General features: G+C 42.2%; 1 long non-coding RNA gene across 1 annotated transcript; it reads right to left on the bottom strand.

Annotated features, from left to right (window-relative positions):
* Window positions 1–3,478: 3,478 nt before the first annotated feature.
* LOC148152187 (uncharacterized) lies at window positions 3,479–9,457 on the bottom strand. The gene is made up of 3 exons (XR_015759121.1): window positions 9,312–9,457; window positions 6,050–6,206; window positions 3,479–3,854 (listed from the first exon to the last, which is right to left on the bottom strand). It is a non-coding gene; the product is annotated as an uncharacterized LOC148152187 (long non-coding RNA).
* Window positions 9,458–11,509: the final 2,052 nt, after the last annotated feature.

Here is an 11,509-nt window from a genome sequence, read left to right as displayed (position 1 = left end):
AAAAATGAACACGAGGGTTGTCAGACCAGCCCTGATCCTATTGAATAACAGAGCAGGCTCGAGGGGCCTAACAACCTATTCCTGTTCCTGTTTCTTATGGTCTTGTTGTCTAATCCAGAGGTGAGGACATTACCATTGTGTCACAAGACCCTTCCAAAGCAACCATTGTTGATTGAGAAAACATTAAAACAGCTAATTTTTGAGAAATTGATACCTAGTTGAATAAGCTAGAAAGTCACTTTCTACATTATTTTGGAAAAGATATTAAACAAATGTAGTTTAAATTGGATTTAAAGTAAACTTTATTATATTCAGTGTCTCTGCAGTAATTTCCATGTTCCATATTTCATAGGTTAAATTTAATGTATGATCCTTAAAAGCAAAGAACATTAACTTTTCTCAGTTCTGGTCATAGAGTCATAGAGATGTACAGCATGGAAACAGACCCTTTGGTCCAACCTGTTCACACCGACCAGATATCCCAACCCAATCCAGTCCCATCTGCCAGCACCCGGCCCATATCCCTCCAAACCCTTCCTATTCATATATCCATCCAAATGCCTCTTAAATGTTGTAATTGTACCAGCCTTCACCACATCCTCTGGCAGCTCATTCCATACCACCCTCTGCGTGAAAAAGTTGCCCCTTAGGTCTCTTTTATATCTTTCCCCTCTCACCCTAAACTTATGCCCTCTAGTTCTGAACTCCCCGATCCCAGGGAAAAGACTTTGTCTATTTATCCTATCCATGCCCCTCATAATTTTGTAAACCTCTATAAGGTCACCCCTCAGCCACCGACGTTCCAGGGAAAACAGCCCCAGCCTGTTCAGCCTCTCCCTAAAGCTCAAATTCTCCAACCTTGGCAACATCCTTGTAAATCTTTTCTGAACCCTTTCAAGTTTCACAACATCTTTCCAATAGGAAGGAGACCAGAATTGCACGCAATATTCCAATAGTGGCCTAACCAATGTCCTGTACAGCTGCAACATGACCTCCCAACTCACAGAGCAGAAACATTGAATGGAATTTGATATAGGTGAAAAGGGTATTTCATAGAATTCCTACAGTGTGGAAGTAGGCCATTCTGTTCACTGAGTCCACATTGACCCACCCAGACCCTTCCACCTACACTATCTCTGTAACTCTGCATTTCCTATGGTCAGTCCTCCTACCCTGCATATCTTTCTTCACATCTGGTGGAGAGTCAGTGAGAAGCCCAGGTCACTTCCACTGGGGTGATCCACATTAATATGCACCTAACTCAAATTTATCTGGCCATTGTTGAGATTTCCCTTGGATGAAAGCCAGTAGAGGCCCAAATCCAACCACTGTCCATTTCCCCAAGAGTTGCTGACTAATCAGGAGGCAACATATGGATCAGAAACTGGCTTAATAATAGGACTCAAAGGATCATGGTAGAAGGCTGTTTGAGTGACTGGAGGCTGCTGTCCAGGGTGTATCACAAGGGTCAGTACTGGGACCCCGATTGTTTGTTATGTACATAAATGATATAGATGAAAATTGGGGGAAATGTCAAGTAAATTTGCAGACAACACCAAGGTTGGAAGAGTGGTTAATAGTGAAGAAGATGGTTGTAGGTTACAGGAAAGTATAGATGGATTGGTCAGATAGGCAGATTAGTGGCAGATGGTATGTAACCCTGATGAGTGTGAGATGATGCACTTTGGAAGAGGAAACAAGATGAGGGAGTATTTAATGAATGGCAGGACACTGGGTGGCTTAGAAAAACAGAGGTAATTATTCGCAGATCCCTGAAGTTGACAGAGCACGTGAATAGGATCATTAAGAAGGCATATGGGACACTTGCTTTCATCACTCGTGTCATAGAGTATAAGAGCAAGGGGGTAATGTCGGAGTTGTACGGACTGTTGGAGAGGCCACAGCTGGAGTACTGTGTGCATTTTGGTCACCTCACTACAGGAAGGATGTGATAGCACAAGACGGGGTGGAGAGGAGGTTCATCAGGATGTTGCCTGGGATGGAGAAATTGAGCTATAAGAGAGACTAGATAGGCTTGGATTGTTTTCTCTAGAGAAGAGAAGACTAAAAGAGGACATAATAGAGGTGTATAAGATCCTGAAGGGGATGGACAGAGTGAACAGAGAGCAACTGTTCCCTTGGTTGAGGCTTCAATCATGAGGACTCTCACCATTCTTTTATAGATGCACGATAGAAAGCAACAACTGCCCTGCTCAGGACTGTAAGAAACTACAGAAAGTTGAGCACAGTCCAATCCACCACACAAACCGACCTGCCATGTACTGACTCCATCTACACGTCTCACTGCCTCGGGAAGGCAGCCAACAACATCAAAGACACCACCCACCCGGGTTATCATATCTCTCAACCTCTTCCATCAGGCAGAAGATACAAAAGCTTAAACACACTGACCAACAGGCTCAAAAACAGCTACTTCCCCACTGTTATTACATTTCTGAGTAGATCTCTCAAATTTCAAATCTAATGTCGATTTTGCTTTTCGTGCACCTTCTCTGCAGCCGAAACGTCGTATTCCTCACTCTGTTCAACCCACCCCGTGATCTTTATATGGTATGATCTGCTAGGAGAAAGTGAGGACTGCAGATGCCGGAGATCTGAGCTGAAAAATGTGTTGCTGGAAAAGCGCAGCAGGTCAGGCAGCATCCAAGGAGCAGGAAAATCGACGTTTCGGGCATAAGCCCTTCTTCAGGAATGAAGAGAGTGTGCCAAGCAGGCTAAGGTAAAAGGTAGGGAGGTGGGACTTGGGGGAGGGGCGTTGGGAATGCGATAGGTGGAAGGAGGTTAAGGTGAGGGTGATAGGCCAGAGAGGGGGTGGGGGCGGACAGGTCAGGAAGAAGATTGCAGGTCAAGAAGGCGGTGCTGAGTCCGAGGGTTGGGACTGAGATAAGGTGGGGGAAGGGCGGTCATGAAGAAGCTGGAGAAATCTGCATTTCCCCTCCCCCCACCTATACTGCCTATACTGCACGTAAACTTTTCACTGTATCCAGCTATATGTGGTAATAATAATTTTAAAAATAGAGAACATGGTTTCAGGGTCAAAAGCAGGAGATTCAGAGGGGATTTGAGAAAAAGCATTTTCACTCGGGCAGTGAGAATCTGGAATGCACTGCCTGGGAAGGTGTTGGAAGCTGGAAACCTTATAACCTTTAAAAAATATTTGGATAAGTGCTTCAAATATCATAACATTAAGGATATGAGACAAGTGCAGGAAATTGGGATTAGCACACTTTCAATTGTAATTATATCAGTGCAGACACAAAGGGCCAAAGGGCCTTTTCTGTGCAATATGAATCTAGGAACTTAGAAAATAATCAGCAAATGTAATTCAAAATAAAGCTTAAAAATTATAATTGTTGGAAACCTGAAATAAAAACAAAGTATTAACCATTATTAATAGTCATTATTAACATTTTAATTTCATTAAGCAGTAGAGGTCTTTTGATAGATTTACTCAAGCACTACAGTTCCATCTCTTTTTGGTAAATGGCAAGTTATAAGGAACACCATAATTTGCTCCACAACACAGAAGTATTTTAGTATTACATAAGTTTTTATGTAAAGAAAATGGAGAGAATTCAACTCCATTTTTATGTTGGTTTGTATGTAAGTTAGGCGAAAGGGGGTACTGCAGATGCTGAAGATTCGAGTCAAGACGAGAGTAGTGCTGGAAAAGCACAGCAAGTCAGGCAGCATCCGAGGAGCCAAAGCCCTTTTTCAGGAATGAGGTAATACTTCCGAGTATAAATTAGGCAACAATTAAAGAGAAATAGCATTCTGTAATGTAACAGTTATTCCAAACTTAGGATTTTTTTTAAATGCAGCGTCCAACACACCTACAAAGTAAAAACCAAAGACAGGTGTCACTGAAATTCATACTTCATGCTCATACGCTCGAGAATCGAATTAGTACCTCTGCTTCAATATCGCTAACATAAAATAACTGATGTTCCTTTTTCTCAACAGAGCTTTAAGAATTTAAATTCTGAATAAGTGTCACAGAAATTGAATTTTTCTATTTCAGATGCTGGTTGACCTGATGTGTGTTTGCAGCATTGATCAATTTTACACTTGCAGCATTTATTGTTGAAGAGGAGAGTATGAAACAGACTGGTAAGCTAGAGGAGATACTTGTTAGGAAGGAAGATGTGTTGGGCATTTTGAAAATCTTGAGGATAGACAAGTCCCCCGGGCCTGACGGGATATATCCTAGGATTATGTGGGAAGCAAGAGAGGAAATTGCAGAGCCGTTGGCAATGATCTTTTCATCTTCACTGTCAACAGGGGTAGTACCAGGGGACTGGAGAGTGGCGAATGTTGTGCCCCTGTTCAAAAAAGGGAATAGGGATAACCCCGGGAATTACAGGCCAGTTAGTCTTACTTCGGTGGTAGGCAAAGTAATGGAAAGGGTACTGAGGGATAGGATTTATGAGTATCTGGAAAGCCATTGCTTGATTAGGGACAGCCAGCACGAATTTGTGAGGGGTAGGTCTTGCCTTACAAGTCTTATTGAATTCTTTGAGGAGGTGACCAAGCATGTGGATGAGGGTAGAGCAGTGGATATAGTGTACATGGATTTTAGTAAGGCATTTGATAGGGTTCCCCATGGTAGGCTTATGCGGAAAGTCAGGAGGCATGGGATAGTGGAAAATTTGGCCAGTTGGATAGAGAACTGGCTAACCGGTCGAAATCAGAGAGTGGTGGTAGATGGTAAATATTTAGCCTGGAGCCCAGTTACAAGTGGAGTTCCGCAGGGACCAGTTCTGGGTCCTCTGCTGTTTGTAGTTTTTATTAATGACTTAGAAGAGGGAGTCGAAGGGTGGGTCAGTAAATTTGCAGATAATACGAAGATTGGTGGAGTTGTGGATAGTGAGGAGGGCTGTTGTCGGCTGCAAAGGGACTTGGATATGATGCAGAGCTGGGCTGAGGAGTGGCAGATGGAGTTCAACCCTGTCAAGTGTGAGGTTGTCCATTTTGGAAGGACAAATAAGAATGCAGAATACAGGGTTAACGGTAGGGTTCTTGGTAAGGTGGAGGAGCAGAGGGATCTTGGGGTCTATGTTCATAGCTCTTTGAAAGTTGCCACTCAGGTGGATAGAGCTTGTAAGAAGGCCTATGGTGTATTAGCGTTCATTAGTAGAGGGATTGAATTCAAGAGTCGTGAGGTGATGTTGCAGCTGTACAGGACCTTGGTAAGGCCACATTTGGAGTACTGTGTGCAGTTCTGGTCGCCTCACTTTAGGGAAGATGTGGAAGCTTTGGAGAGGGTGCAGAGGAGATTTACCAGGATGTTGCCTGGAATGGAGAAGAGATCGTACGAGGATAGGTTGAGAGTGCTAGGCCTTTTCTCATCGGAATAGCGAAGGATGAGGGGTGACTTGATAGAGGTTTATAAGATGATCAGGGGAATAGATAGAGTAGACAGTCAGAGACTTTTTCCCCAGGTACAACAGAGTGTTACAAGGGGACATAAATTTAAGGTGAAGGGTGGAAGGTATAGGGGGGATGTCAGGGGTAAGTTCTTTACCCAGAGAGTGGTGGGGACATGGAATGCGCTGCCTGTGGGAGTGGCAGAATCAGAATCATTGGTGGCCTTTAAGCGGCAATTGGATAGGTACATGGATGGGTGCTTAAGCTAGGACAAATGTTCAGCACAACATCGTGGGCCAAAGGGCCTGTTCTGTGCTGTATTGTTCTATTTTCTATGTTCTAATTAATCTGAATAATGACTTTAACTTGGTGAAATGCACAGGCTTCTCCAGAATTTGGGACATGAAACAACATGATGGCTCTTATCAAAAATCATTCATTCAGTTATATCTTATCACCCAATCATATAACATATCGAGTCACAGTGAACTGGCAATTAAATAACTGTATTTCTTGCAAGTGGAATTCAAAGTAGTTTCTACCAGATGATGCCCATACAAAAAAGTGATTTACCAAAGATAATGCTCATAGAATAATATTACAAAACTACACATTCTGATGCAGTTTTAATATTTATATATTATCCATTTTATTGGCATACCTGATATTCATCCAACTGTTCTTCAGTAAATACACTTTGTTTACTGCCCATTCTGGATACAAGTCTTCGGTTTGTATATCCTCATCTCAGTTAATGTTGGACCACTTTTCTTAACTTTCAATTCAAACGTGGTTTAAGAAACCAACAGTGAAAAGATCTGGGCAGAAACATCGGAATGATCAGCCTTAAAACAAAATCCACCTAATGCTTTATTCAATGAGAAAGAAGGACAGATGATGTGAAATGCTCTAACAAATATGATGAGTGTTTTTTAAACCAATTAGATCTATCATAATGTGCCAGCTGGAGATGGACTTACACTTTAAATATTATCTGTATGATTTGTTTAGTGTTTGTCTGCAGTACGTAATGTTATAACAATTACTCTTAGACCACTGCTGCTACTCTGTAAGTGGTAAATTGTGGACCATTGCAGTGCTTTCATGCTGTGCAAGTGCTGGATACTGTCAATAAATAACTGACAGAATTGTGGAGCCCCTAGCAGAGGTATTTATATCATCTGCAGCCACGAGTGAGGTGCTGGAAGACTGGAGGTGAACTAATGCTGTGCCTTTATTTAAGAAAGGCTGCAAAGAAAAACCAAGGAATAATAAACCGGTGTGGCTGATGTCAATGGTGGGTGAGATGTTGGAGGTTTACATGCATTTGGAAAAGCAAAGACTGATTATGGATAGTCAGCATTGTTTTGTGCATGGGAAATTGTGCTCCACAAACTTGATTGAGTTTTTTGAGGATGTGACCAAGAAGATAGATGAGGGTAGAATGGTAGACATTGTTCACATGGTAGATTGGTTAAGAAAGTTAGATCACATGGGATCCAGGGAGAGCTAGCCAATTGGATTCAAAGTTAGCTTGACAGTAGGAGACAGACGGTAATGGTAGAGGGTTGTTTTTCAGACTAGATGCCTGTAACCAGTGGTGTTCTGCAGGTTTCAGTGCTGGGTTCACTGTTGTTTGTCATTTATATAAACAGTTTGGAAGAGAATATAGGAAGCACATTAGTAACTTTGTGGATAATGCCAAAGTTGGTGGTATAGTGGAAAGTGAGGAAGGTTATTAGATTAGATTAGATTAGATTAATTACAGTGTGGAAACAGGCCCTTCGGCCCAACCAGTCCACACTGACCCGCCGAAGCGCAACCCACTCATACCCCTCCATTTACCCCTTTACCTAACACTACGGGCAATTTAGCATGGCCAATTCACCTGACCTGCACATCTTTGGATTGTGGGAGGAAACCGGAGCACCTGGAGGAAACCCACACAGACACAGTCAGTCACCTGAGTCAGGAATTGAACCCGGGTCTCTGGTGCTGTGAGGCAGCAGTGCTAACCACTGTGCCACCGTGCCGCCCACTCTTATCTAAGTGTACAATGGGATCTTGATCAGTTGAACCAATGGATTGAAGAGTGGCAGATGAAGTTTATTATAGATAAATGTGAGATGTTGTATTTTGATCAGGAACATCAGGTCAGGACTTACACAGTTAATGTTAGGGCCCTGGGGAGTGCTGTCGAGCAGAGACACCTACGGTTTCAGGTACATACTTCCTTGAAAATAGAGTCACAGGTAGACAGGGTGATGAAGATGACATTTGACATAGAGTCACAGAGTCATAGAGATGTATAGCACGGAAACAACCTTTCAATCCAACTCATCCATGCCGACCAGATAAGCCAACCAATCTAGTTCCACCTGCCAGCACCCAGCCCTTATCCCTCTAAACCCTTCCTATTCATATACCCATCCAGATGCCTTTTGAATGTTGAATTGTATGAGCCTCCACCACTTTCTCTGGCAGCTCATTCCATACACGTACCTCCTCTGCGTGGAAAAGTTGCCCTGTAGGTCTCTCTTATATCTTTCCCCTCTCACCCTAAATCTATGCCCTCTAGTTCTGGACTCCCGCACCCCAGGGAAAAGACCTTGTCTATTTACCCTATCCATGCCCATCAGGATTTTATAAACCTCTATAAGGTCACCCCTCAGTCTCTGACGCTCCAGGGAGAACAGCCCCAGACTATTCAACCTCTCTCTACAGCTCAAATCCTCCAACCTTGGCAACATCCTTGTAAATCTTTTCTGAATCCTTTCAAGATTCACAACATCCTTCCGTTGAGAAGGAAACCAGAATTGCATGCAATATTCCAACAGGGGCCTAACCAATGTCTGACCAATTAAGGAAAGCATACCAAACACCTTCTTCAGAGTCCTATCTACCTGCAACTCTACTTTCAAGGAACTATAAACCTGTATTCCAAGGTCTCTTTGTTCAGTAACACTCCCTAGGACCTTACCATTAAATGTATAATTCCTGCTAAGATTTTCTTTCCCAAAATGCAGCACCACACATTTATCTAAATTAAACTCCATCTGCCACTTCTCAGCCCACTGGCCCATCTGATCAAGATCCCATTGTAATCCGAGGTAACCTTCTTCGCTGTTCACTACATCTCCAATTTTGGTGTCATCTGCAAACTTACTAACCATACCTCTTAAGCTCACATCCAAATCATTTATATAAATGATGAAAAGTACTGGACCCAGCACCGATCCTTTTGGCACTCCACTGGTCATTGATCAGAGCATTGAGTATTAGATTTGGGATGTCATGTTGCAGCTGTACAGGAAATTAGTGAGGCCACTTTTGAAATGCTGTGTACAGTTGTGATCACCTTGCCATAGGAAAGATATTATTAAACTGGCAAGGGTACAGAAAAAAATTACAAGGGTGTTACCAGAACTGGAGGGTTTGAGTTATAAGGAGATGCTGGGTAGGCTGGGACTTTTTTCACTGGAGCATAGGAGGCTGAGGGGTGACCTTATAGAGGTTCATGGAGTGGCAGGGGACTCAGTGCCTAGCACTGCTGCCTCACAGAGCCAGGGACCTGGGTTCGATTCCCACCTCAGGCGACTGTCTGTGTGGAGATTGCACATTCTCCCCATGTCTGCATGGGTTTCCTCTCACAGTCCAAACATTTGCAGGTTCAGTGAATTGGCTGTGCAAAATTGCCCTTTGTGTTCAGAGTTGTGTATGCTAGGTGCATTACTCAGGGGTAAAATTAGAGTAACAGGGTGGGTTACTCTTCAGAGGATTGGTGTGGACTTGTTGGGCCTAATGGCCTGTTTCCACACTGTAGGGAGTCTATGAACAACACTAGATGTGGACCAGGAGTGTCACCTAAAGGCCCATACACAAACTTGTGAATGCTTCACAGCACCTTGACTTCCCTCTCTGACCTTAAAAATGTGTTGCTGGAAAAGCGCAGCAGGTCAGGCAGCATCAAAGGAATAGGAGAATCGACGTTTCGGGCATAAGCCCAGTCCTCACTTTTTCCCTCTCTGATCACCAACCTTCCCTGTGATCACTGGGTATTCCATCTCCATCTTATTTCCTGGTTATTACATAGAGAAAGAACAAAATAAGAAAGAAAGAAATTGTAACAACTCCATGGCCTTTAGACATCCCAAGTGGAATAATCAGTGTTGACCTGTAGGAATTATATATATAAGAAATACAGTAGTCAAAATTGGATTAGCACAATCTCAAAACAGCAATGAATAAAGACCAGATAATTGCATCTTCATTGTCTTTCACCCACTTTTGTTTCTTTGCCCAGAGCTGTAGTTCTTTGTCCTTTCATAGCACACATCCTCAAACCCACATTAGAGAACTGCTACACTCTATATTTCATGCCATTACATTTTCAACTTCTAATATTAAATGCTACATTGTATATACTTAATTCTTAAGTAACCATCCACAATTTTTTCATTAACTAATCTGTGTCACTTTAATTAAAGTAGTTCACTGCTTTAAATGTCATTCAAACAAAATTGGTATGCAACTATCGACAGTAATTGCAGGTTAAAAAATAAAATAATTCTAATGTATCAGGTACAAGCTTCACGTCAATGCAACAACTTGATTTTAACAAAGAATCTATTAATTTTCACTCAAGAAATGACGTTTTTGCAACCTGCCAACATATTTGCAATCTCTGAGCTGGGGCCTTGACAGCTCAGCCCAACAAGTTCCTTAAGGAACACTTTGTTTCATCGAAGCAGTTGTCATTTTCTAAGGCATCAACAAAGTTTTGGTTTCCCAAAGTTTATCTTGAACAATGAAACAATCAAATTTCAAGTCATTATCAACAGTTCACCCTTGCGGAGGCAGCAGATGATACAAGCTTTTCTTTGCAAGGAGCATCAATCTAGCATGTGGATCCCCCAGCACTATAGAATATAGAACAGTACAGTACAGGAACAGACCCATGTCTGTGCTGACCATGATGCCATTCCAAACAAATCCCACCTTTCATATCCCTCTATATCGTATTCAAGGCATTAAATGCAGTACTATTATAGAGTAAATAGAAAACTGATATCTTCAATTAGAATCAGTAAGCGGATTCATCTTGTCTATACAGATATTTTTGACCTAATTCTTATTTGAATTTTTTCAGTTTCTTCTTTCATTAATTTGTCTAACACTCTTTCCACTTCTCCAAATAACCCAAAATGTTGCTCTTCAGGTAGGCTGATTGGTTCTGATACTCATGAATTAGCCTCCTGGAACCTCTGCCCTGAATAATTGTCAGACCTGTCTCCGAGAGCCTGGCTTTGGTCACTTGAATTCATATTCCAGCAGGTTTCACATTTTAAGAAAATAGTTCTCCCAAGACAAGTATTTATTCATAATTATTGTTTTGGTCTTTCTCTCAAAACTCTAATGCCTTTATAACTACTGGTTGGTTAGCATTGTTAACCTCTTAAACGGGTGTGAATTCATGCCCCATCCCAACCTTCCCATCTGAAATAAAAGAGCCAGCGTGGAGACACATCCACATGTGGGCAGATTCAAAGATCTGGAATCATTCTCATGCCTGATAGTGGTCATCCAAATGTCTTCAGCCTCGTCTAATTAGATATATCTTACCTGTTATTGAAAATAATGTTTCCTGCTTCTCATTTCACAGGTTTCTATTAAACATTTTTATATGAATTCTATGCCAATTCCAGTCAAATATATACACTACAACCTATCGTAGTAAGTTCTTAGGTCTTTTGTTTTGTTTCATGGTCTGATGTGTATTCATAAGAAAAGAAGGTTTAGGGGTGACTTGATTGAGGTGTACAAGATGATTAGGGGGTTAGATAGGGTCGACAGTATGAACCTTTTCCCGCGTATTGAGTCGGGTATTACAAGGGGGCATAGCTTTAAATTAAGGGGGGGTAGATATAGGACTGATGTTAGGGGTAGGTTCTTCACTCAGCGAGTCGTTAGTTCATGGAATGCCCTGCCAGTAACAGTGGTGGACTCTCCCTCTTTATGGGCATTTAAGAGGGCATTGGATAGGTATATGGAGGATAGTGGGTTAGTGTAGTTTAGGTGGGCTTGGATCGGCGCAACATCGAGGGCCCAAGGGCCTGTACTG

Source organism: Chiloscyllium plagiosum, unplaced genomic scaffold (genome assembly GCF_037043375.1).
Source record: "Chiloscyllium plagiosum isolate Xiang-an unplaced genomic scaffold, Cpla_swu_hap1 HiC_scaffold_1, whole genome shotgun sequence".
Classification (NCBI taxonomy): Eukaryota; Metazoa; Chordata; class Chondrichthyes; order Orectolobiformes; family Hemiscylliidae; genus Chiloscyllium; species Chiloscyllium plagiosum.
This window is presented reverse-complemented; position numbering and strand designations above follow the sequence as displayed.